Source organism: Apteryx mantelli, chromosome 2 (genome assembly GCF_036417845.1).
Source record: "Apteryx mantelli isolate bAptMan1 chromosome 2, bAptMan1.hap1, whole genome shotgun sequence".
Taxonomy (NCBI): Eukaryota; Metazoa; Chordata; class Aves; order Apterygiformes; family Apterygidae; genus Apteryx; species Apteryx mantelli.
The window spans coordinates 75,429,973-75,450,381 of NC_089979.1; the positions used below are offsets into that span (position 1 = coordinate 75,429,973).

General features: G+C 42.2%; 1 long non-coding RNA gene across 7 annotated transcripts in view; it reads left to right on the forward strand.

The window, feature by feature from the left end:
• Window positions 1–3,557: 3,557 nt before the first annotated feature.
• The window catches only part of LOC106483320 (uncharacterized), a 294,920-nt gene continuing 278,068 nt past the window's right edge, over window positions 3,558–20,409 (forward strand). For all 7 annotated transcript variants that reach the window (XR_010883356.1, XR_001292338.2, XR_010883360.1 and 4 more), the window contains exons 1-2: window positions 3,558–3,739; window positions 5,946–6,251. This is a non-coding gene — a long non-coding RNA (uncharacterized lncRNA). The remainder of the gene's footprint in view (window positions 3,740–5,945; window positions 6,252–20,409) is intronic.

Genomic DNA, 20,409 nt, shown 5'->3' on the forward strand with positions numbered 1-20,409 from the left:
AGGCCTGTGAGCATTGCTGGCAGATGCTTTATTCCTCACTTACTGTAAAATTATTTGAATTCCATCCCTTCCAGATGTGGATTTTTCCATTATGGCTTTGACTTTTTTTAAAAAATAGTGTAGAGAATTACTATTTCATTTTAATCATCAAGAGTTGCTCCTTTTTCCTACTTGTTGTGTATTCCTTTTTAATGCTTAATGCTTGCCTTCACTTGGCCAATGGAACCACAAAGGGATTTAACCAAATTTTCTCCTGTCTTGACTGCATATGGCCTTTTAACCTTCAAACAAACTCTTCTAAAAGAAATAGGAATTGTTGTTGAAATGTTTCTGGCTTTTTTCCCTCTCAATCAATTTTGCTAATAATTTTTCTCGTCCTTGGTCAATTAGCTCTTTAGCTACATATTATCAACTCTGACTTTCTTTTCTTTGAGCCCATTGGATATAATCAGGTCATGATCATAGGACCCTTGGCAACTGGTGGCTTGTGGTCCAGTGATTAGTTAATATTTATCCCTCATGCTGGAGTAAAAAGGTAGAGACATATCCTGTTTAAATACAATTTTTAGTAGAGAATTACAACACAGAATTTTTAAGAAACTTTCACCCTACAGCTTCCAAGGGCAGGGGGAGAACTGGACATATGTGAACCTATTTCCCCCCCCCCCCCAACTCCAACTCAACAGACAGGCACTGGGACAAGTCACTTTTGTCACAAATTCTCAGTAAGTGATACCTTTATGGAAGGTATCTTGGATGTCCCCCCAAAACACATGAAACCAAAAGCTACTTCTGCAGCTTCTTATACCAGAAAATGCTGTCAAGAATAGGGCCTTGATGGATTTGGGGTCATCTGGAAAAGAGACACAGCAGAAGGTTATATGTGCATTAGCAGAAGAATATATATTGGTTGAAGATCAATGTGCGTCACTAAAAGCAGAATGAAAATGTGAAAAGTTGAGCGAAAACAAGGATAGACGTAAAGGAAGGGCTAGAGTGCAGTTAACGTTCCCTTGCCCCATGGAACTGAAGGGTCATTAAAACAAAAGTGATGAGGTGGAAAAAGAAAAATGAGTAAATGAAGGATGGAAATAGTGTAGAGTGAGAACAAAAATCTAGGATTGATGAAAAAGTCAAATGGAAGGAAAGGAGAAATGATCTGTTTAGAAGGAAACTAAAAATGTTATGAAAGTTGTACTGGAACATATAATACAGAAGGGCAGAGAAGGAAAGTAAAGTGAGAGGAATGATGAAGAAGAATGAATACAGGAAGGCATTTCAAATGCCTTACGTTATACAGCATTATGTACCATCACCAGGTAATATATGCTTGCTTTCATGCCAGAATGAATGAAAATGAGAGAGAAGTACATTGCTGCAGAACACAGGAAGATGTCATATAAGCAACATACATCACATGCAGCTTAGGATACCACACTGACTACAGCCGGTCCTTGGGCAGATGCATAGGGAACTGCCTATGGCTGGGAAAGACCTGGGTGAAACAGGCTGAGAGCTGTGTGGGAAGGGAATAGCTGAGGGCAGTTTCTGTGGGGTGGGAAGATAAAGTTGATCCTGGGAGGGGTGTTATAAAATACTGTGAAGAACCAGACTTTGAGTCTGACAGCATTGGGTAGGAGGGAATGGTTTGAAGGAAAGCCCCAACATTTGGAAAGCTGGGAAGGGGGAGAGGAGCTGGAAGGACAGGCTGGGTTGCTAGTATGAAATTAGAGTGAACTGGAGAGAAAAAGGAAGGGACAGAGGTGAGCAGGGGCTGCAGGACATATTAACAGCACAGCAAAGGATCAATACTGCTTTGCCTCACTGTGCCCTTCTCATCCTGTTTTTCCTTCTAAAAAAACACGTCTCAGAATCATCCTCTGTTTTCTAACTTCAAAAAACTAGCCCTATCCAGGGGGAAGGGGTGCTATTAATCAGTAATTTCCCATAACTTCCTCAAATTAGAAGAAGAAAGCAAGCTGCACTTGGGGCATGTTTTGGGCCCATCTGCCTGCTGAAAGGGGCCTGATGGCCGGGGGCCCGGGGGGAGGGGAGAAGACGACGCTCAGCGGTGCTCCAAACCCTCCAGCACCTGCACTGCGGGCATCATCCCCGCACAGTGCACACACTGCCAATACACACACCCGCACTGCGGGCACACACACGCCCAATACATACACCTGCACGGTGCACACCCCCCCACACGAAGGGACCTCCCCGCCAGCCCCGTGCCCCGCCGCGGCCCGGCCCGGTCCGCCCGGCCCGGCGCTGCCGCCGCCCCGACGTGCGGGCGGCTGCGGGCGCACCGCGCCGCGCCGCGCGGGGCGGGGGGGGCTGGGGGCTGGGGGCCGGGAAGTTGCAGAGTGGGGTCGGCCCCCGAAAGTTGGGCGCGGGGAGGGGAGAGGCGGGGGCGCTTCCCCGCGCCTTTGTTCTGCGAGAGGAGAGGGCCTCGGCGAGCGGGGCCGCGGCGTGCCCGCACTCCGGCCGGCGGCGGGGTCCTTCCCCAGGCCCCGGGGGGAGGGAGGAGGAGGAGGGAGGCGGAAGGTGCTCTGCCCCCAAGGTGAGTTGCGGCTCTGCTCCGCGTTTCTTTTGTCTCGGTGCCAGGCCCCCCCCGCGCCGCGCCAAACTTTCGGGGGCCCGGGCAGGGATGCGGGCGTGGGGGGCCGCGGTTTCCGCCCGGGGCCGCGCCGTGGCTCCCGGCGGCGCCGCGGCGGGCGGGCGGCGGTGCCCGTGGGGGGGCCGGAGGGCAGGTGAAAGGGCCGCGGGGTCGGGCGGCTCCTCCTTCCCGTTGGGTTTCTCCCGGACGGATGCGGTCGGCCCCATCTTTGCCCTTTACGCAACAGGTAGGGATGCCAGGGACTGGCGCAGCGGTGGTGGCGGGGAGCCCGCGGCCAGAAGCTCTTTTGGGGGGGCTTTTTTATTCCGATCGCTGCAAAAGTGCAACGGGGAGGCGGGGGGGGGGGGGAGGAGAAGCAGCAGTCTTCCCAAATTCCCCTTCAGTTGTTTATTTATGTACTTCCCGTGTCCATGCAAAAAAAAAAAAAAAGGGTTCGTTTCGCAACTCCGGAGGTTTTTCTTTTTTTCTTTCTTAAACTTGTTTTTCTTTACATCTTGCGTTTGTCCCTCTCATTCTGGGAGATCAAACTGACCGAAACCTGATACCCAGGGGATTGTTCTCACTGACAGTCCGGGGAATCCAAACAAAGAGGTGCATCTACCGGAAATAATGATTTGAGAGATGTTTCTCTCCCCTTCTCCCCCCACCCCCCCTCACCCGCCTTGAATTAATTTTTTTTTTTTCCTGGGAGGTTCAGTTCGAGGGAAGTTTTGAACTGGAGACGGGCTGGGGGATACGGAGGGATGGAGAAGAGGGAAAGTTGCGGTGCCGCCCGCCCGTGGGGGCGGCGGGGGCGGGGGGGGGGGGCAGCGCGGGCAGCCGCGGCTGCTCCGCGGGGCCGGGCGGGCGGGCGGCGGAGGGAGGGGAGGAGGGAGGGAGGGAGGGAGGGGGCGCGGGGGGACCTGCCGCCGCTGCGGGCTCTTTGTCTGCTCGGGGAACTTGAACAAAAGGAGAAACTCGGATGAACTCTCCATCTCTCGCGCGCGGCTTATCTCATCGGCGGCAACTTTAGCCGGGGAGATTTCCTCAACTTTCTCCAAGCTCTTCCACCGCTGAAAACCCAAAGAGCCCCGCTGCAGGCTCGCACGGAAATCTGTTTTCGCAGTTTGAAGAAAGGAGAAGGTATGTGTGGGCTTCTGGTTTATTGTTCTTTCTCTGCTCCCTTCCCCCCCCCCCCCCCCCAAGCTTCGCTGTGGGCTGCGAGTGCGAAGAGGAGGGAGGCTCCGGGGAAGTCACGGGCCAGCTGAGGCTTTTTCTTTGTACTTTCCAGAGCACATGCAGGTATTATTTTGGGAGGGTAACTCAGTCGTTCTGCCCTAGCTTGTATAATGCAGGCTGGGGGGCACTGATCAGAACGGGTCTCGCCTCCACACATTTTGCCTGCTTTGTATTTTAGTTTATTGTATTAATTTGTTCCTGGTGGGTGGGTGGGGGGAGGGGAGTGGGTGCAGAGAGCTTTCTGAGGTGAGGTATGTTTTTAAGCGTTGGGACAGAGAAAAGCTGGACACGGGAGAAACTTGGGAAGCTGGCAGGGACGCCTCGGGAGCGGGTGTGGGCAGGGGGGCTCCGCCGTGATCAGCGCGGGAGCCGCGGCTCCTCACGCTGCTGCTGAGGGACCTTCCGGCCGCAGAGCCCCGGCAAGGTGCGCAGCAGTGCGCAATTTGGGGAAGGGAGGGACCGCAGGGAGGATTTTGTTCTTTTGATCGTAGTGAAGGGGGGACAGAGAGAAGGGTCAGTCCGGGCTGGCCCGACCTCGGTTGGTCGGCACTTACCCAGTGCAGTCCGCCTCATCCTTTTGAAAAAGGGAGCATCGCCTTGTTTTTTTGTTATATTCTTCTGCGTATTCGTGCTGTCTAGATTAAGCGTAATAACTTCTGAAAACTTACTCTTGTCTACTTTGTACTTTTCCTAGTTCTCTTGCTTTCCCTCTGCACTATGTGGTTCGTTTAGTGTCTTTTTATTCCCTCTTCCACTTCTATGCTGTGCAACAAATGCCACTTTTCCTCTCTTTTCATCCCAGTCCACTACTTTTCCTTTCCTGTGCTATTTTCTTTTCTACTTTGCCCATTTTTCTTCTCCCTCTACAGATCTATTCTCCTCTTCAGAATTTCTGAAAGTTTCTACTTTTTCAATCTCTCTCTGCTGTCACATTCCTCCTTCGCTGGTCCTTTTTCACCTATTCTTCCACCTATATGCTTGCTTGAATTTCCCATGAAAAACTTGTTTTTCCTGGATATTTCTTTTCATACGTCCTCGACTGCATGTGCAGATATGCTCAGATTCCCCTGATGCCAAGCGAACATGTAGGTTTCTTCTGATTCCCTCTTTCCAGAGTTATTCTTTCTTGGTCTGTCATTCATGCATGTTACTCTGTTATGTGGACAGAACTGGAAACAAAAATTCTTGTGCATCCAGCAATATTCATCTTCTTCTTTCTTGTCTTTATCTCTGTGGACATGCATCTTCCAATCTCTAAAAGCTTATTCCAGTTCCTCTCCCTTGTCCCCGAGACAGAAGTTTGCTTGCTCTTCTTTTCCCCACTCCAGCTTGGCAGACCCAACGCAGTTTTTCCCTTTATCGTTATTCCTTCCTGTGCAGAATGTTTAAACATGTCTCTCTATTCCTCATATTCCCCTTCCCAACCTTAGCAAAAATTTGCTGTTGGTACTCCTGAAGGAATGACACAGCAGGAGCACAAGCGTATGCAGGCGCGGTGGGTTTGGTTGCTGCGTTACCTGCTCCTTGTTGGGTTCCTTGTTTCCCAAGTCTGGCATTTTCTGCTGCAGCCCTGGCTACACCAGCACTCCTGCTGGTGGGGGTGCTGGGGCTAAGGGCGGAGAAGAGATTTCTTTAGGCAAGGCCATTAGTTCTCCCCTCCACCACCTTTATGTATTTCCTTCAGAAGGATAGACAAGCTTTGTTTTTGCTACTTTCCACTTTTTGTAGACTCATTCTTTTCTTAGGTTTTGAAATATCTGCTAGGCCAGTTGAAGAGCCTTTATACAACCTTTCTTTCTGGTGCTTCAGTGCTTTCTGTAACGTAAGACTGCACAATGTGTAGAGAAATATGAAAGCCTTTTTCTTAAAGTGTTGAAAGTACAAGAATGACAGTATCCAGCTCCATTCCTCAGTAAACACTCCAGAGTGGCGACATTTTGTAAATGAAATGCCATCACCAGGCTTTGACTTTAGAACTTGTCTAAATCTTTAAAGAAATACGTGTTTGAAATTATTCAGAAGAATGTAACTTCATATTTGTGTATTAGTCCCTGAGTGGTGTGCCAGAGTTACTGTGCTGAATTAAAACTTCCTCCTCTTACTTGAACAGGTCAAATCATGATCATCAGGAAAACGGGATGGTTGCCAAAGCATCAGTCTGTGATAGGGGCCATATTGCATTATTCGCTGAATGGTGGAATACAACTTTGGATTCTTCAGTGGTGATTAACGTGGAACAAACAGTACAACAAAGCTACCAAGCGTCTTAGTGGTTGGGATTCGTACATAAGTTATTGAGCTTCTGGAAGAAGTGGAAGAGGCTCTTGCCAAAACTGGAGAATGTTGTGGACGCCGCTGCTTAGAGCCATTTGGATTATATTGTCATCTGACATCGAGATCCTGCAGCTAACATAAGGTAGGCTCCTCCCCCAGCTATTGCAAAAACAATGCTCTTCATATTTTGATGTGCAAGACAGTGTTTTTACTTTAAAGAAACTTGCTTTTTAACCTTCTAGTTGTTGTCTTTGCCTTGCTGTTGATGCCTACCAATAGTTTTGAGTGGTGTAATCTGACAGAAATGTCTTACTAATGGTTTGGTAATGTGTATGTCTGAAATGTAGAAGAAAATTGGAACATGAAAATATTTTTGTTTTCAGAGTTAATATATTTTTCAAGGTAATGACTTCATTGGGACTAGGAGTGCTTAGCAACTCTAAAAATCAGACTAATTAACTTCTAGGAAAAAAAGTGAAAACAGTTTAAACAAAGCATTTTCTACAATTATGATTTTCCAAGTAACAGACTTTCTGTTTAAAGACATGTTACTATTTTGAATTCAGCTCAAGAAAACATTATATTATTTAACCTCTCTTCCCCAAACAGTAACAAAATATCTTATGTACAGTTTGTGTATGGGAGAGAACAAATAGAAATATTTCATTTAAAAGTTCAAGGAATCCTTTTGTTTCATATGTTTTTAAAGGCTGTTGATTTAAGGCTTCTTTCTGGACCATGGTTGCATCCTGATACTATGAAAGTCTATCGGATGGGGACAGTGATCTGTTTCCTTGTTATTATATGTGGTGACTGATGTACAAAAAGGAAATGTGGAGTAAATAAATTATTGAAGAGGAAATAATTTCATGAATCTAGATTATATGTTAGTCCAATGGTGAGGAAATGGTTGGGTCCCTTAGTGAACTATTGCAAAGAAAACTTTAAAGCGGTTTAAAATCTGATCTTTTATACCTGTTTTGTATATTTCTTATTTATAGCTGAAAATGAATGACATGAAGATAGTTGCTTTTGCTGTGTATTTCAGCTCATCTGATTGGTTCATGTCTCTACCATATGTAGGGCAGACTAGTATTCCTAATCTTAAGAAAAGTGCTGAGCTGGCTGCCCTAGTTTAGAGCAAAATAGAAATCTGAACAAATAATCACTTGTTATCCTTTTCAGTTACAAACAGAGATAAAAGAAGCAAAAAATACAGTCTTATTTTCCTGGTTCTGACTGTTTTTTTAAAATAAAGATCTACTCTCAATTTCTTGCTTATTGAGGATAAGCTTTCTGCTACTTACTGAACATCCTTCATGTATGTCTAGATTTCCATTCTTAATATCGTTCTACGTTGATATTATTTGTGAACTTTGCATAGTTTAAGTTAGCCATATGAAAGTCTTTGTTTTCAAGTCTCAAAAAAAGGAAAGTCCTAGACTGCTTGTGGAAAAAGGGGGGGGGAATAATAATAAAAAAAATGTGCTGTGTAAAAACATTTAGAGCTGCTATTTAGCATCATCTTAGGAAAAGAAGCCCAGTCATTAAGTTTCTATATTTGAAGGAAACCAAAACTGCAATCCTTTCTGCTTTCTGTGCAGAGTCTCTTCTTGATCATTTCTTTCTTATGCCTTAGAAGCTATTCTGAAAAACTAATCTGGACAGTGGCTGTTCTTCATAACAGATAGAGAAGATATACTTCATTTATCTGCATGAAGGCTGATAATTTTCATCAGCACAGAAAACAAATTTTTACTTATATTTAATGTAAATGGAGACAACTGCTTGCCTTTTGCTTTATTGGAAGGTTTAAGTAGATTGAATTTTATCATTGCCATAGGGTTTGGGATACATTATGCAAATTATTAAATATATTTGTGGCTTTTTTAAATGTGGAATGTTTCAAACATCAATAGCTTAGTGACAAAACTGTTAAGATTTAAAGAGGAAGAATACAATTTATCTGGCCTCATGTTACTTTGGACAACTTCCAATAAAATGAAAAGAAGTATTCTCATATTGTGAGATAAGATCTGAGGAGAGAGGAAAAGTACAGTCAGCTAGGAAACATTTGGAGCAATAGTTCCCAATTAGGTAGACGTGCCGCGCTGGTGAGGTGTGAGACCCTTGCAAGGCTTATAAAAATACAAAACCTATAAAAAACACTTTTTGTGGCGTCTCTCCTGGTTCCATGCAGGAGAGGCTTGAGTGTCACAGCTGTGTGATAGGGGCGACAGGGAGGGCTGGGGGAAGGAGCAGCACCTGGGCGATGGGTGGATGGGGGAGCACCTGCCTTAATTGAGGCAGGGAGCTGCCCTGGTACCTCACAGAGGAGAACTGGCCATGAGAAGGGTGGGAGCTGTTGCTGCTTTAGGGAATGATCTCAGGTATGCGAGCCATATGTTGTATTTATATAAAACTATGAAAAGGGGTTGTTTTGTTAGTTTGTCTGTAGTTATAGTTGATTCATTACTTGTTTTGCTTGTGGCAGTCCTGGAGGGTGATGGAAGTCCTTAGAGGTTCCCATCCTGGGGGAGCGACAGCTGTGTAGCCTGGTCAGCACAGGCTGGGGCTGGGCTCTGAACCTTTCCTTACAAGCCTAGCCTGGGATGTGTAGTGTTTAAACTGGTATTACAATTTAAAACTAACCAAGTTAAAATGAATTCTGATCTTCTGAATGGTGGTTTCTCCTTTGTACTCCCTGTTATGAAAAGCTTTTAGCCAATGTACTTTGTCTTTTGATAAAGTGTCTTGCTCCACATAGCTGAAGAGAGAGTAACCATGGGGAAGTCTCAGGCCAACAGAGCTTGAGTAGAGAAGAGATTTAATGGGTTGCAAGAAGTGCTTTCACAGTCTGCTGTGGATAGGTAAATTGTGGCGTTGGATCTGCACCCTGTGAGGAATGGACAGAAGAAACTAGGGCTCTCTTTGTAACTTCTGTCGATAGCTGATGGAAGAGATGGTATGTGGAATATCTTCCTTTAGAAGAATATGTAGGAAAGCAGAAAGCAAAATGTAATAATTTTTTTTTTTGATAGTTCTTTCCCTTTAGTCAAAATTATCTGTTTGAAGAAAGGGTTCTGGAATTTGAAAGGGTTTCCAAACAGTCCAAAGAGCATTGTGCAATGGTGAGGAGAAGGCATGGGGAATATGGGCTCTGTGCTCCTCACTGGAGAGGTGAGGTGAAAGTTTTAGGACAGGGCCCATCTGTGGGCATATTTCTAGGATGGTCTGCCGTAAACTTTCCATGGACGCAACTGAGTATGTTTAGCTTTGGTTCCAGGGAGAAAAACATTGATCATATCGTGCTTTTCTTTATTTTGCTTGGGGCTGGTTGTATTTGGTGTACTTAAGCATCTAGCTTGGTATAGCAAAAATCAGAGTTGTAAATATGACACTTTCTTTTTTTAGTTCTCAGGTTTCACTTGTTTGCCACCTAATCTGGTAACTTGAAGTACAGGATTCTTGCAGAATGGGTATGTGCATTGGAGGATGGTCTTTGTGCGTGCATGCGTGCGCAGATTGCATGAGAGAGGTGAAGAAACGTTGGTGAAGTTTGGAAGCAAAGGCTTGCCATTTTTTGAAATCCAGGGGTGTATTGCAAAAACAAAAAAACCCCAAAACAGTATTCCAATACAGTTATGCTTTCACTGAGTATTTTTTATCATATAAAGAAAATGAAGCTTACAGACCAACATGTGAGATGCTTTCTGTAAAATGCTATCATTCACGTCAGGATGGAGTTATGTGGTTTCTGGCATTACAGCTGTTTTTCCTCTTGATTGGATTTATTTTATATAGCAAGAAGACTTCCAACTCGCTAGCAGATTCTGTTTCGATCTTTTGTTACTTGCATGGTCATAACATGGAATGTCAGCATTACCCCTTCTTCAGAGATAACAGGAGAGCACTGAAGGAGAACTGCAGATGTTTGCATGGATTTCCTCATGAACACCAGAAACAGTGTGGGGGGGTGGTGGTGGAAAGTGCACAGTTGTCATAAAAGTAACAAGTGGGCAATGGAAATGGGTATTTTTGAATTGATAAGTCTGGAGCCCCATTCAGTTGTGAGACAGTGATGATAGCTAAGGAAAGGAAGTGGTGAGGCATCTTGAAAATGAAGGCTAGTAGACAGTGATTGATGTGATCGAGAAGAGAGGTGGATATGGTGAAAATGGATTAGAAGCTGTTTGTCATAATTTATGTGTCTGTAGGCCTGTGTCATCAGGGCATTTCTAATGGGAAAATGTAGTAAAATCTTTAAATGGCCGTAACACAGGTTATAAATATCTTGGGGATCAGCAGTATTGGCTTTTATGGTGAATGACAAAATTGTTGCTGTTTAATGCTGGATGATAAATTAAACTTTTAGCTTTGCATGCTTTGAGTTAAATTTGCTTCAAAAATAATTGTTGTCCTCAGTTAGAGATACGAGTCAGCCTTTTCTGTTCAGTTTTGCAGTACTATGCAAGGCAAGAATTCATGTAGATAAGCGGTTCAGGAATTCCATATGTTGTTTTGAGATGATCTCGGAGGTGAGATTTTCTGTGGCTGCTCACTTAGGCGTCTTTCAGAATTTGCAAACTGGCTTTCAGTTGGTATCTCTGTATTGCTCTGTGCATATGTCTGAAAATAGTAACAGTGGTGATGGCTCCAGGATGTGTAAGAATGTATCTTGGTTATGCAGCAGACCCTGGGGTGTTTCTAAGCAAACCGCTTCTTTTGTGCAGGCTGGTGTGGTGCCATGCAGGACATAAATTTAGGCCTGGAAGTGATTTAGCTGTATAATGGGGTTTCCGGGCTTGATCCAGTAGTAAGTGTTGCTTACTTAGCTTAATTAGCTAAGTAAGCTGAGCTCCTGTGGGACTGGGACTGGCGCCGGAGCTGCCTGGAGTTAGCTTGAGGGTCTCTTTCCTGGACTCTGCTGTGGGGTGTGAACACGAACTCAGTTGTGGTTGTAGAGACGCTGCTTTTAATAGCTTTAGGCTTCAAGCCTCAAACTGCAGTGTGCAGCAAGAGACATTCTGCCCGTTATGAGAGATATATAGCCTTATTGGTGAAAATCAGAATTTGCAAGATATATGATGAAAGATATGCTTTTTTTAACATGGCCATGTTCACAAAGTTTCATGATGCAATATAGGCAGTAGCTTTATTTGTTTGAGCTCTTGGACTGGGCCTGTGGTGTGTGGTTAGAAATGGATCTTTTCTTGGTAAAAAACAGATACTGGAAGATAGGGTAGTCCTATTCCTTTTTCCCTTCTTTGCAAACTTCATGTTTTCAGTGCCTTGCTTTTTTTGTTTATTGAAGTTCATCACACTTGCAAAAGAAGGAATGAAAGAAAGATAGTTCTAAAGCCAGAAGTTTGTTCTTTATCATAGATATCCTTTAGCTTCAGAACTTGTGTACATACTTTTATGTTTTAGTCTTAAATTATGCATTTTGTGGTTTTATCAGTTTAAAGCTTTCCTTTTGTGCATAGTTAAAACTGTGTTCTAGATCATGGCTTGGTTTATCGGATTTGGATTGACTGCCATTTCGTCTTTTCAAATAGCTTCTTTTTCATGGCATCAACACCTGATGTCTGAATATTATCATCTTCAGAAGACTGATGCATGAGTATTTCTTGTCTAATTTAGTTGATGATTTGAATGTATAGTGAAAAACTTTGAGGGGAAAAAAAGTTGAATGATTACTGCTTTTAAAAACATAAATGAGAGCACAGCTATCAAAAATGTAAATTAGCTATTTCTGTAAAAATCTATATTGTCAACTCAGTTGCACTCTATGCATCAGCTGTCAGAGTGAGCTGGAGAGAGTTCAGTGTGCATCTCCCGAAAGAAATCTAGTGCTTGGGTGCTTCTGTGGTCCAGCCTCCTGCCAGCTTGTGCAGAGGAGGAGGGGGGCTATAGTCTGATATATTTTGGTTGTACACCTCATAATGGGTCTGAATAAAGAAGTTTGGAAAGCAACAGTAAGAGAAACAATTTCTCCCTCTCCCTAGAGAAACAAATGGACATTAATTTGTTTAGTGTCAATTGAGATTGGTCCTAGGCCCAGTTTGGGCCCTAGGCAATCTAGATGCATCTAGATGCAAGAATAATTAGATTATCTTTTTCACTTTAGATGTCTTATGTGAACTCATACTAACAACTCTCCTTATATGCACTCTAATATCATATACTAGATTAAAACTCATACTCTTACATGAAATATTTTCATCAGCCCATTTGAGTCACCTATGGTACTTCCCCCTCGCCCCCCATTTAGTCCCCAACATTTGAACTGTTGTGTCTAAATTCAGTCATTCAGGTTCAACCTTAGCAGAGCCAAATAAGAATAGTTGTTACTGACTTCAAGAGTGATGTGGACCAATGGGGTCTTTGAGAAGGCAAGTCAGACACCAGAGTCTGAAAACATTGTCCTTAGGAAAAATATATAAGGTATAAAAACAACCCAAGCCCAAAGGTGTGGAGCCTGAGGGTAGCTTCATGAAGAAGATAGGTGGTTTCTTTCCTTCTATTTGGAGTAATGTTTAATGCATTCACAGTTCCTTTTCATTACGTTTTTGTCAATGGTCTCCTGTGCAGTGCTTGGTTTTGTTTCTTTGTTTTTGCTTGTTTTTTTTGTTTTGTTTCTACTCAAATTGAAATAAACACCTTGTTCCAATTACCAATTTGTTTCTTAAAATACATCCTACATGCAAATTCTGATCAAGCAAAAAGATGTAATGGAAAAGTGTGTCAATTATATTAGTAGTGATGAGGAACATATTGAAAGAATAACACTTTGATCAGCTGTAAAACACTATCTCAGTTTTCAGACATACTGCTATTCCCCCCCCCCCCCCCCTTTTTCCCCTCTTCCTCAAACTCCCAAAAGAAACCACTGAAAAACAGTGAGGTATATCTGATAAGCACTATAGAAATGAATGAATTTTTTTAACATCTGGCTTTATTTTATGGCTTTAATTTTTATGTGTACATGCATGTGTATGCATAACTATGTATATACATAGCTATATATGTTGGTTGGATAAATTCATTGCTTTAAATTATGTATAGTGTTATATTTGAAGGGGCTAGCGGAGATTTTCTTGATCTTGTTTTAACACTTCCAGTAAAAATTGTTCCGAGTACCAAAACTACGTGTGGGATGTTAACCGTTGTGGACTTTGTGCAGCTGGATTAGTGATGGTATATTTAAGACAAGTGAAAGGGTATTTGCAAAGGAACCATTCACGGGTTGATTTTTATCCTTTTGCAAAAGGACAGAAATCAATCTGCTGCTTTGACCTTGGATTGTGTGTTGCAGCTGAAATAGCTTTTGTCCAGAACTTGGCTGTAAAAGGCACTAAGGTAAGATATGAAAAATCTAAGGTAAAGGTAGGGTAGTAAGGGTTATGGTTCCACAAGTTTACAAAAACTTTATTTAAAAAAAAAAAAAAAGTGTTGGCACAGTTTTGTAAAGCACAGTCAGGCTGGCTGATAACTGTGTAAGAAACCATATAATAGGCACTGAAAAAGTCCCTAGCATCATTACAAATAAGAAAATGCAAAGCCTGGATTTGCAGACATGCTATAGGCTGTGTGTTTGGATAACTTCAGAACATGAAGGGGTGAGGGAGCTCTCTGGCTTGTTGCTCTCCTGTATCAGAAATGGTGTTTCTGAGTGATAGTTACAGAATTAAAGTAAGGGGGTTACTCTAGATGAATGCTGCTGTGCAAAACAGCTCAGAAATTGCCAGAAAGATTTTGCATATAGCATTTTCCCCAGTGATCCACTGTGGACAGTAGTATATGGCCACAATTTACCTAAGAGGAATGGGGGGTGTGTGGTTTTGTTATTGTTTGGTGGAGTGTTTCCCACTTTCCCAATGCCCGCATGTTTCTAAGCTAAAGAGGATTAGGAAGTAGACCTTGTTATTTCAGGTCAGTGTCTGGATTAACTTTGTAGCAAAAACTTGTTCTGGATCATATACTGGCATCACCACGTGGTAAAGTGGTGAAAAGGGGCATTTCTAGTTCTACTCAGGCAAGATCATGCCTACAAAGAAAAGGAGCCCTGTGGAGAGGGAGGGGTTGAATGTGGCACAACTGCTTGCCAGGAAAGGTGCCTGGAGGTTGTTACTGAGAGATGCGACTGCTTCTTGTGTCCCAGTGTTGAACTGGATTCTCTAAAGAAAACCAGAGTGCACTCGGTGAGCAATTATTGGCATATCTGTTGTACGGTAAATGTCATATTTTTCAGTGAGGCTTGACTTTATCCTCTTCCTGTCTTGACATTCAAAGACATGTTTAGAATTACTGCTGTGAACTGTAGACGTCTGAAATTTTGTATTTGGGCCTAGGGCCATACTATCGTTTCAGCAGTATTTATAGAACTGGCAAAATCTGTAGGTACTACTGGCTTTGTTTTTGTCCTCCTTCAAGTGGAAAGAGGAGCAAGCAATTCATTAAACATCAGAGAATATTTGTTCAATTTTTCTTAGCTTTTTTTGTATGTTTCTTTTCTGGATTTAGAGTTGTTAAACTGTAATTGCACTCACCTTCAGGTTCTTCACTATTCTATGTTGAAATTGAAATCAATAGAAATTTTATTTGAAAAATTTCAGCATTTAAAAACTTTCATCAGTTATTATCCATTTAAAATGAAATCTCACACTTTGGGAATCAGTACCTCACTTGGGAAGAATTATCAGTCTAGAAACTCTCTATATCTTTAACCAAAATTGTATCCAAATTATGTCTGATTCTTCTGCTAGGTTGATGTTAGTTAATTGTTTAACGTATCACTCATAAAAGATGCCATAGTTGAGTCGTTGTGTGTAGGTTACAAATCTTGGACTGGCTAGCAATGAAGAAGTATTACATCTATTAAAACCCATGCTTAAACCACAGGGTCAATAAGGACTTGTGACGTTCTGCAGCCGTCCAGCTTAGTGCACGTTTAATGCCTTTGGTGGTGGTGTGGTTTGTTTTGTTTTCCCCAGTAGGGTAGGGGGCCAAACAGGTGATGTACAGCCTTTAGCATATGCAATACAGTGTATAGTGTAGACTGTACCAAGTGAGAAACCTGATAGGAATGTTGGCTTGACCTGGAGTTAGGCCTGAATACTGTAACACCGATTTAACCTTTAGAAACCTGTGCAGTCCTTGGTTATCTAAATAAAACATGTATAAGCAGCAAGGAGCAAGCTCCAATCTACTTGTATTCAGAACCCAGATAACTTGATATTAACAGTACAGCTAAGCATTTACAAGTATGTGTGTTTGTAATTAGCTAAGTAATTTTATTCATCTCTGCCCTGAGAGAAACATTAAAATTGGGCCTATAATAGAAAGCAAGTTTCAGTCATAATTGTGGAGTGTTTTTTGTGACTCCATAACCCTGTTTTCAAAAAAATTCCCTGGTGCTGCAGAGGAGGTGATGTTGTGGTAGAGCTAATGCAGTTGTGAGCCTAAACTGAGCTCTGATGTCCTGCTTGGCTATTAACAATGTTCTGGGATATGAGACAAAACTATGCAAGGTAGTCTGACCAGTAGCTGACCTCTAAGCAAAAGACAGTACCTGTAACTTTTTTTTTCTTTTTTTCCAAACCTTCAGCATCTGAATGGTAACAGACAGTTGAGTAAGTGTCTGAGACTTGTTTTCTGTGTCTGAGGAAACCTGGAGGAAGGGAAGGTGTTAGGCCCCCAAGGTCAGTAGAGTTGGATTTGAACAGCATAGAGAGGCATGGTCAAGAGACAAGAACCACACATTGGAAATATTAACCCAAAGATATTTAAACTTCTTCTCTTGCCAAGGGTCTAAACACTTGTATGGCACAGGAGTGAGGCAGTCCTTTCAGTATGTGGCACATAACCTCTGAGCTTTCAGAGGGTACTGGTTACTCTCAGAAACTGTAAATTAAATAGAGATGCATGTGTCTGTAAACTGTCTTCAGGTGTGTTTCCCTGTAAAGCCCATGGCTGCAGCCGTGTGGCCAGGTAAGGGTGACTAGGTTGGTCTGTGAAAGGAAAGATTCCCACCTTATTATTGCCTGAAAGTAAATAGCAAGCACGTTTTATCATTTCACAGTCTGAGTGTTAGAAGGACCTAAGTAATCTCTTTCATCTTTTTTTTTCTTTTTAATTTCCTGATAAAACTTGGAGTTTCAGAACTGAGAAATGGGAGCTTTGTAACAGGGTAGAGCTGGGAGAAGAATTTGAGTATTTTTCCACTGTTCAAGTTGTACAAGCATTTAAGGCCCTTTGGACTACTTTATACCTCTGCGCCCCAATAGAAAGCTAAGTTGGTGATTATTTGTTTTCGAATGGTATTTCTATGGAGCTTTGTTCATAAAACGTAGCTTACTTTGACATCCTGCTTTACTGCATATGCGTTGGCATATTTGAGTATCTCATAATAGTTGGGTATTTAAGACACAAGACAGATATCATTTTTAAATGGCTGCATACCACACTGTCCATTTAATGAGATGCTTGCTGGTGTGTATGCACCTATCTATGACCATCACCTTTTCCTTTAATAGAAGGAGACCTCTTTCTGTGAAGAGGTTGCTGAAGACCTTTTCATTAAAGTGCTGATTTCCTGAGATATTTTTACTTCTTGGCTTACTTAGCCATTTGTTCATTTGCAATTATAAATTGCCCTTGAGACTCTTCTGGTTACCACAAGAGTAGAAAAGTTGTAGCCAAAAAGCAACATCTTCCTGAATTTACTTCTCATCTTGGATTTATTTTAAGCTTTCAGATTTCTTCTAATTTTACACCCAAAATTGAATATATTACAGTAATTTTGTTAACATCAAAATGTTTCAAATTGTTCACATATAGCTCTTAAAATTTATAAAGGAGCAGTTTAAGGCTTTGAAATTCTTAACAGGTGCTCAGTGATGTTCTCAGTGTTTTGAGCTTAAAGAATAAAGAATTTAAATTCAATTATAATAACATTAAACCTTTCCCCTTTGCTTTGCAGAATTAAATATTTTCATTTACATAGCACAGAAGTTTAACTTTGAAATAGGTTAGATAAGCAGGAGAAAAAGGCAGACAAAGATGCATCTTTGTCCATGCAGAGTAGTAATGCACTTACTGATAATTTTATTGTGCTTATTAATAATAATTTGGACTAGAAATCCATATACAGATTCCTTAAATGCTCAGTCAAATGCCTTAGAACAGGGGCCTGAAAACAGTAGCCTTAATCACTTCTTTTACTTCTTGTTCTTAATTAATCGGTAGAGCAGGCTTGAGGAATATTAAGGTTCCATATATATATATAAAAATTATATTTTTGGGGGGTGAACAAGTGTGGATATAATGAATGGCTCGAGCATGCCTGCATGGAAGTATGTGAGCTTATATGTCTTTCTGATTTACAGCTGGTGTAGGAAAAACTAACCTAGAGGTGGTTGCTGCTATTGGTTTGAATAATGCCATGCATCAGATTCACCAGCCCACTGTCACAGCAGTTTATTTGTGGTAAAGTAGGAAACATCAAGTGTTTTCAGGAGTATAGAATAGACTCAAGACCTGCAAATGAACAACTGTACTTCTTTAAACTGCTACTTAGCATGTCCATGTAGGCAAAGCATATCAGAGACTGAAATGCATCTTCTCTGTTTCTAAAGAAATTTCATATGACTTTTGTTGGCTAATTTATGTCACATCTTGATCCTCTTGGAAGAGGGAGGATCAGTAATGCTCCCCTGTAATAAAATGAAGCATTTCTGGTTCTCACTTTCCTAAATTCTCAAATTACGTAATATATTACAAATTTTCTGAATTAACATGTTATTAAACACAAATGTGTCAAGAGGAAAAATGCCTTTTTTTCTAATGCCTTCTCTCTGACTTCTTTTTGTCTGCTTAATACCTGGTAAAATTTAATTGAGCATATGTGATTCAGTTCGGTTAAATGTCATACTTAAAAACAGATTTTTTGGAGGTGTTTTGTATATTTATCATTACACGTTTTCAACCTCAAACAAAATCTGGGTGCCAATACATAAGATGCATACCAAAATTCTATACATCAGAATTGAGAGAGGATGGATTTTTAGACAAAGCTTAGATTATGTTAAACATTATTTTCAGCATACACATTTTATGGTATATATTCAAAATAAAGAAACTGCATAAATCCAAATAAGAAGGGAGAGCATCTGTATGCACACGTGTGTATGTGCATGTATGGGCTTACAGGGGAAGACAGAGAGGGCTTAAAGGAAGTTTGTATATTTATCTTTGATGTTTTATTCACGTTTCCTGCAGGGATTCTTGTTTGAGCTTTGGGAAGTTGTTTAAGTGGTACTTACCTTTCTGAGGTTTTCTGTCTGTTGTCTGGGTTACTTCCATTTGCAAATGGATTTTCCCAGTCCATTATACAAGTCTTTGTCTTTTTTGCAGTGTTTTCTGGGTGAAGGTAAGAGAGCAGGATGTGGGTAAAGAATGAAGATTTACCTTTTCATGTAGCAAAATTTCATGTCCATTTAATATATTTAGAGTGGCTGTTTGCAAAATACAAATCTGAGTATGTAGATTATCCATTTAGAAAAAAAAATGAAATTACTAGGATCTTGTTAATTTTGATTTTTCATATCATCACAAAAATTTGAAACGATACATGTACTTCTGATTTCTTCTTTCTCTTACCTCTAACATTGATCATCAGGGAGAACTTGCATATCCTAAAAAGTCTTTGGGGCCCTCTGAGCCCCTTTAAAGAAGATAATTTTGTGGATTTAATTAATCCTAATGCCTGGGATTTGTTCCAGTAAATTCATACATCTGGGTGAGTGCCAAAGGCTTTCAATGAGTTCTCATAATTTGGGTATTGACCTTTTGAGGATGGGCACTAGAATCAGAGAATCATCCACATAAAACATGGTTCTTCTGCAGGAACTATTTTTAATACTCATTAGCATCTCGCAGACTGTGGCTTTAATGATGTTGGAGAGGCAGGGATGGATAGCAGACAATCTTGCTTTGTACTTGACTATATTGAGTATGATTTTTGGAACGCAGCTTATAACACAGCTCCCTCCAGAAGGAGGGAAACGGTGCATAGCAGTCTAATCCAACTTGAGAGAATGGTCACTGTATCTTGTTCTCTTAAGGGCTCTGAAGAAGTAATCCCAGGTAACCTCATCATAAGCTTTCTTTCAGCATCTGGCAACACCGCTGGTGAGTGCTGTGATATTGCAGTTGTCTTCATCAGTTGTTTGAGGTTGCCTGGTCCAGGCCTGGATGTAGCAAATATAACCTGATTTATTTTAATAAGTTTGAGTGCAAACTCATTCAACCTTTAAAAAGGGGAGGGGGAGAAAGGGGTTAGAAGGAATGATGGTGGTGACAAGCAGTCTCTTTGTGGTGGGACTTTGCCTGCTGGAGAAGTGAAGTATTACCACAAGAGAGGAAGACCATGCTAGGGAGTACTCAAGTGAGCTGGACACACACCAGACTGTGGGACTGGATGGAGTTGGCGCGGGTGCTGGGAGAGCTTGCCAGTGTTGCTCTGGGGCCACTCTTTCATATCCAAAAGATTGTGGTGATTGTGAGAGGCTCCTGATGGCTTGGAAAAGGTGAGAGTCAGGATCCGGGGAAGAACAGGCTGGTCAGCTTAACCTTGCTCCTGGGAGAGATTATGAGACAAGAAGAAAGCGAGTGGGAAGAGTCCGTGTGGATTTACTAAGGGCAAATTGTGCCTGGCTGACCTGACTGCTTTGTCCTCTGAGGCAGGCACCTTGTTGCAGAGGGCAAAGGATGTCATTTACCTTGACTTTAGCAAGGTTTTTGACGTGGTCTCCTGTAGGACCCGTATAGCCAAACAGGAGAGGCGGTCTGGGTGGCTGGACTGCAGGTTGGGTGAGAGACCTGCTGGACCGCCAGGGCCCGAGTCAGTGGTTTGAAGCCCAACTCTGGCAGCTGGTGGTTAGCGGTGTTTCTTGAGGGTTGTTAGTGGGGCCCCTGAGCCTCTCTGCTTGTAGCTCCCTCTGTAACCTCCCCTAGTCCCCGCAGGGGTTTGGTTGTCCGTGTTGCCGGATCCAGAGCCAGTCCTGGGGTGACAGAGCTCCGTAACCTTGACTTCAGCTTCTGAGAAAATGGCAAAGTTAGGAGAAAGCCTGTAGAGATGAGGCATGCAAGACGAAAAAGGTAAAATTCCATGCAGAGGTGGAATTGTTAGTGGTTCAAGGTTTCAAGGGGAAAAAGCACAAGTGTGGAAACGTATAATAAAATGCGAAAAGGGGGTGGTGGTGGTGGGGAGTAAGCAAGAGAAAGCCACTTGGCAA